Consider the following 6,906-nt stretch of genomic DNA (forward strand, 5'->3'; position numbering starts at 1 on the left):
AACATCGTCATCGTCACTGGATGTCAGTCCGTCTTCTTGCACTTTGGAGGGTCGAGAGAGAGTTGTTCCAATGAAGAAACAGAAGAGAAAAACTACGCTGAATGGCATCTTCGTTCTGAAAAAGCGGAAGTAAAAACAGTCGGATTATAGACCGAATGCATAAATGGCGGCCAAAAAAATATTCTTTTGTTTATGTGCTAATATTAGCCTCACTAGCCTCGTTTGCATGGACAAAATACAAAAGAAATGCCTTTATAGGGGGTAGGGGAAGTCGATTCCCATGGGATCTCAGGCAGCGGTTATTTTCGCGCCATAAAAGCGTGGCAACCGCGTCGATATTCGCGCCATTTCAATGAACTAACAACGCTGACCATGCTTCGATTGTTTCTTTTCTTTTTTTTTTCTTTTTGGAAAATCTACCAGGGAACCTCTTTGAGGTGGGTGAGTTAAGCACTTGGTCTTTAAAATTCGTAGTCTTGCTTTTCTTCTTTTCTCAATTGCTTGTCGGTTTGGCTAAAATGTCTTTGATAGGATTTAAATTTTAATAGAGAAATTTTCCCTCGCAGGCAGTCGATATGTCTGTGTTATTTCATCTCTTACTTTTTCCTTTATGGAATTTTTCTTGTCGATGAAGAAGTGTGCCTTTAATATTGTTTGACCGGGAAATGGGTTATTAAACACTATTGAAAAAAATAACCTAGGCTATAGAAATACGTTATCGATGTTGTCTTATTTCGCAATATTTATTAACATTTGTAAGCAGCTTCATGGAGTTAGCAATATTTTGTTTACGATTAGAATTCAATGAATTCGTGGAGTCTGAACGACAAATGCAAATTCCAAAGTGAAAAAACATCCTGTTACCAAAAATGAATAACCTCATCAAGCTGAAGTATAGTCTCCACGGACGTGGCCTTGATAATATATATTTCGCAAGTACTGCAGTTCAAAATTTCGAAAATACGTCGACCTGAAGTATCTATGAACCATAAACTACCGGAACTACCGAAACATATTTGAAAATTTATATAAGTGTACTGACTAGTCAAATCTGTTTAAAGTCTTATTTATATTATTTATTTATCTGTTGTTCAAAGGAACTCTTTTGAGTTCAGTAAAGTTTTTTTGTCAATTGCCTTTAATTTGTTTTGGCTATGATTAACGAAAAAAGTTACGAAAAATGCGCCCTGGAAAATGCCACCTCGCCTGCACACAACACATAAGCAGATCACGTTAGCATGTGAAAAACGTAGGATAAATTTTTCGAAACTTTTCGAAGTGGCGTTCCTGTAAATCGCTTTATATGATTCGGATAATATGCTTTAAGGTATAAAACTTTGCAATTTTGTTGTTACTGTTTTTTTGTTTCTGGTATTGAAAACTTGTTTAAGGCAAAAGACCAGCTTTTCCGAATAATTGTATGCCTTAGTGAGGAAGCAGAACCAACTGCGTTGAACAAATTGCGACTGATTAAAGGCTTGGAATCTACTCTCCCATTTTTATGCCAAGATTTGTACAGACTCGTGGAAATGTATTTGAAATCCGTTAGAGGATTTGAACGCTCTCGTGAAACGGATTCTCTAGGTACAAAATCCGTTGTTTAAGAGCATCTCTGACTGATAAATGTAAACAAAACCCTCTAAACGATATACATGATTCAACTAGCTGAAGATGGAATTACTTTTGCTGTTTTCTGATAGCATTTCTAACTTAAGAAGTTGTGCCCCAATGACGCAACTGTCCCTTTTTAGCCAGGCAGGGCGCGGACAGAAGACGTCAATTATTGAGTCATTCGTTATCGCTCTATTACTTTAATTCCTCTTTTAACTATTCGCAAAATTTGTGATGTTTTATGATGATTATTGCCCGAGGGCTTTAAGAGTAAAGGATGATAATTTTCTAAAAGAAAGGAAACTCACGACCATATTTGGTAAATTTGACAAGTCATTTAACGAGTACATCAAAACCTCTAAAGCGGAAAATTGTGCATTGTTGAAAACTTAATGGATGGCACCATACCAATATTAAATTGGTTCTCTAACGTGATAGTCTATTTTCAGCTCCACTGATTCATTATATGTGAACCCTGAGTAAAGAGTGAATACTTTTGCAATTAATGAACGAATGCGCAGTTTGAAATTGTGGGTTCGCGTTGAAGCATAGCAGGCATTGTCAACTAACACAAAAAAAACATGTTCCCCGTCTTAAACGCTTTCCTGATTAAATTTTATTAATGAAACTCTAGACATAAGTTGAAGACAAAATAATATTCTTAAAAATTATATACGAAAAGCATCAACTCAAGTGTGTCGAATGTGTGTCATTAAGTAACAGCGGAAGCTAAATGGAGGCTAAACCCTTGCACTGTGAATCGTTCGGCACTTGAATCACAACGGAACTCTTAATTTGTGTACATTTCTTTTGGAATTCTTTGAGATGTTTAGTTTGCAATCAACATAGACTCCTAAAACGTAATCATAAGAAAAGAGTTGTTCTTTCTGGACGTTATTAGCTATGCTATTTTAGGTTTTATATTCAGCCTAATGAAAGCCAATATTCTCACATGCCCAGCAACACTTTGTTTATGTGTTGTTTATCGTTCTTTGAAAAGTAATTGTAAATTAATTTTGAGTTTACCGCGGGCGAACTGTGATCATATCGGTTACTTTTCCCGCAAAAGCTATGACGTCAGCCCTGCGGTTTCAGTAATTTTTAAATTATCTGAGAACGTTGCACGAAACATGGAGGAATAGTCCCGATTCCCGTGTACGAGGATGGAATGCGTGTTCAGTTGACTTTTCAAATAAGGTTGTCAAACCAATGAGTTTTTTTTTTCTTCTTGATCTTTCCTATAAAAAAAAACCAGGAAATTGTAATCCTAAAGCAAGAGTGGTCCTTTGAATGAAGGTTACTAACTAAGCTGTACTTTCCTCTGACCTTCTTTACTGAGCTAATAAACCGAAATGTATCCGGAATGACCTTACGTCTGAAGAACCTCCGACGGAAGCTAAATACAGCTTGGTGGTGTTTGATTCAAATTTGGGAATTGCTTTTGTGATCACAGTTTTAATCATAAATGAAGTCGACAAGTGATTGCTGTAAAATGATCCTTCTTGTCCAAGTTAAGGCAAACTCAAGTACGCTTGTGTAAGAGGGGGTTCAAGGGCATCACAATGTAACGACAAAATGAAGGCCAGGGGACAAATAGAATTAACTGAAGAGAGTGTAGTGTAACGTGAAGTGCTAGATTTCTATCCCTTATGAACCATGTGAGTGTTAGCCCTACTGATGGAACTGGGCCCACACAAGGACAGAGAAAAACTCTAACCAGGGTGGGATTAATTCGATCTGTTTAAAATATAAGTGCTATACGGCCAACGTTTGTATAAACGTAACCTTTCCAGGGGACAAATAGTTGGCATTGTTTTCATAAATAGTATTTATAAACAGTGCTCTTAATTTTGTAAATGAGCTCTAAACAAATCTCTTACCTGCGCTTGGCTTTAGATTTAACAGTTCCAATCTCTCAGCAAGATATTCACAAAAATGTAGACTCAACTGATTCTAAGTGAGCATATGAAAGGATGACCAGAGGTTTTACTATTTCAAGCGCTATAAAGTCACATGACTCTTCTGGCTTGTTGTGTTTATGTTACAGGTAGCAATATCACCTAATCACGAAAATGTCTCTATTACGCAATAAATATTTCGAGGGAAACAGTATTATGGTAAAAACAAAGTAATTCCTGAAAATAGTCAGTCTACATGATTACGTATTTTAAAGTATTTGTGACCCTTGAGTGATGGATTTAGAAATTCCTGTTTCAGCTCTGAAAAAGTCGTTTCAGCAACTGTAATAGATTCCCAGCTTAACAAACTTATTCAGATTTTTCTCAGAGAAACTGTTAACCCTTGAAAAATTAGCCGTTATTCTCGTATCAACAGAGAAATTATTAAGCATCGCGCTTGGGGCATTAAACTCCATGCAGGCTGAAAATTGCGTTTTGCCAAAAATCAAAGGGATTAAATCAATTTTAGATCATTTTTGCCTGTTATCTGCAGATATTGACTGAGAAGCTTTTTTAAACAGGGTGAAAAGTTAGAATAAGACAGTTTTCATGTTTTTTGTCATAACCAGCAACCCGCCGATTGCCATTTGCCGAAGAGTCGATCTCCCTGCATCGAAATCGTCTTTTACACGATCCTACTATTGGCAGCCGAGACCAAAATGCACTGCAATTGAAACTCGTCACCGTAAGAACTCGACGCCTTCGCTAGAAGACCACCCAGTTCTCTCTGGCTCAACTGGTAAAAAAGAAGTTTGTTTACTGAGACCGTCGAATTTGCCTCAGTAAATTGTTGGCACAGGTTGGAATTAGGAAACGAAACAAAACTAAAGCAACGCTGTTTACAAATTTGCAAAATTAGAAAGGCGGATGCATGCATATGCTCAGACCTTTATTCGAGTTGACGCACTAGCAAGACGACATGGTGCCAGCTGGCTGAAGTCACTGCATCGCAGCATTCAGATCGATCCGCGAGAAAGTACTGATCCAAAGCTATCATTATTAGCCTGCGTTTAAGCTCAGCCAGCATAATAGATAAATCGAAAAGGGCTTGTGTCAAATAGGCGTAATTTGCATGGTCATACTTCAGGGTTTCAATTAACATAAAGTAAGCCGTAAAATTTTAGCCTCGCTCTCTCTTCAGCAGACTGTATTTGAGAGCGCAGGAAACATACTGAGGAAAGTATTACCTCTTTTTTAGCTTCTCTTTGTAAAGATCAACTCTTTTGAGCATCTGTAATCAGAGCTTGAAGTGGGAAGGCACATTACTAAGTTTGCTAACTGCTGTGAATATAAAATTAATAGGGAGTTTAAGAAACCACGACAGCTACGGCGACGAAAACGCCTCTTCAAACTATTAGTTTGAGCTATTGTAAGTAGTTAACGATATTTTCATCCATCTGGTCTATGTTATACAATATGGGCGAAGTATGCTATATAACCAGATTGGTACGTATGGGTTTTAAGGAAAGAGAGAGAAGGAAAGATTCACTGTTGTTTGTCCACGTTGTCGTCAAAACCTTAAAATTGGTTAATTGCGTTGTTGTTTTGTCGAGTGCGGGAGAGAAATGCACAAAAATGCACGCTGCACGTGCAGCACGATCATTTTTTCCTCTTTTAACCAATAATATTACTGATTTAGGGCGTTGCCGTTGCCGTAGCAGTCGTAGTTTCTTAAACTCCCTAATATGTGCGGAATACGGACGCGACGCGCGCATATTATTGCATCAAGTTCTGCCTCACAAATCAGTACCCTTAAGAACCGACCACTTCGTTGATGCTCACTGAGACATGAATTACAATTCAATCACTTTGTTTTTGTTCACTTTACGAGCTCTTTTGTGATTCCGACAGTCCCCAACTTGGCGCCTTTAGACGCCCTTATCGGATACACGTGCAATTTATTGTAAAAAGCACATTCCGTTCCACACAGTGTGATCAAGTTGTGTGGGCAAAGACGGCAAATAGACATTTACTGTTCGTGTTTCCTTAATTATTTCAACGCAAATCAATCAAATTGCTTGCTAATCTCTATTAACAAGATACTTATTCTGATAAAGAGCGTTTTCCCTGCTCCTTGTGGTGACATTGTAAACAGGCTTGTTTTCTCGGCGGGATGTTATTGTTTGTGAGCTCTTAAAGCAAGTTTTTCCTGCTGTTAAGTTTAGCACGCGACAATATTACCTTTGTCTTTGGCTGCTTGTAGAAAAACAAGCGTATTCTTTGAATTGTGATCGCGTAGCAAGACTAATTGGATAGTCATTGACCTGTTTCTAGCAAAAGAACAAACTGGCAAAAGTGCACTCAGCGAGCTAGAGACCCCATTAACTTCCGAATTCTGCCCTCATTCATTAATGATTGAATTACAGGTCGTTCAGTCGTGTTTGATTTACTCTGGATAAAACCTATTTACCCTTGGTTGAACTCCTGAACCTCTCTAATGAATGAAACTGTCTACGTGCTAAGATTTCTAAGGAAGTCTTAGTCAAGCTGAAACTTCTCGACAAAACACAAAATGTTTTAAGAGTGTTATTGTGCATTCACCACTCACGCAAGAAAAGGAACAATTTGTTGACGTAAAACCTTTACTGCTGCAAACCTCCCCGAATGATTCAACTTATCAGTTGGTTCCTGTCCTTTTCACCTCCAACATCCGCTTTCGTTAAGTGCTCGCACCATTAACGATTCTTGAAGTTGAATTCAAAAGAACGACATGCATTGGTAGTGAAACGGTATTGTTATTTTAGTAAAATAAAATAACTGCAGTGTGAAATGAGTGCGTCTAAGTTATTTCGCGTTTTCATAGCTTTTGCAGAATGATATTAGTTTCCTAAAGTAACTATATACGTTTTTTAAAAAAAATTGAAATTGGCAGTCTTTTATCAAAGTTTGCTGTTGAACCAGAATTTCTTTTCAGTTAAGGCTTAGCACAGCTGCAAACTTCTTTCTCACGCAAACTACAGTTAAAGTGCTCAAAACTTGAAACTGAGGAAGTCACCGCCAGAGACTAACGAGTCAACTTCTATTTCGAAAGTGTAACAGAAAATGTTTTCCTTAATAGTGGCTCAGTCACTGTAAAATAATCTGAAGTGACAAATATCCTACGAAAAAACACTAAGCTGAATTGTCTACATGCAGGAGGGTGCAGTTATTTCTTTGAACCTCTTTTTTACTCAGTGATACATTGATGATACAGGACACTGAAAGAAGAACCTTTTACTGACGCAGCGGATGGAACACTCGGTTTAAAAACGTCACTGTCTAATAAAATCAAAATATTGAAAATACACATTTTGCCTTTGCTACTGTTTTATGCTATACTCTCAATTTTAGTGACTAC

This window comes from Montipora capricornis, chromosome 5 (assembly GCF_036669925.1).
Source record: "Montipora capricornis isolate CH-2021 chromosome 5, ASM3666992v2, whole genome shotgun sequence".
Lineage (NCBI taxonomy): Eukaryota > Metazoa > Cnidaria > Anthozoa > Scleractinia > Acroporidae > Montipora > Montipora capricornis.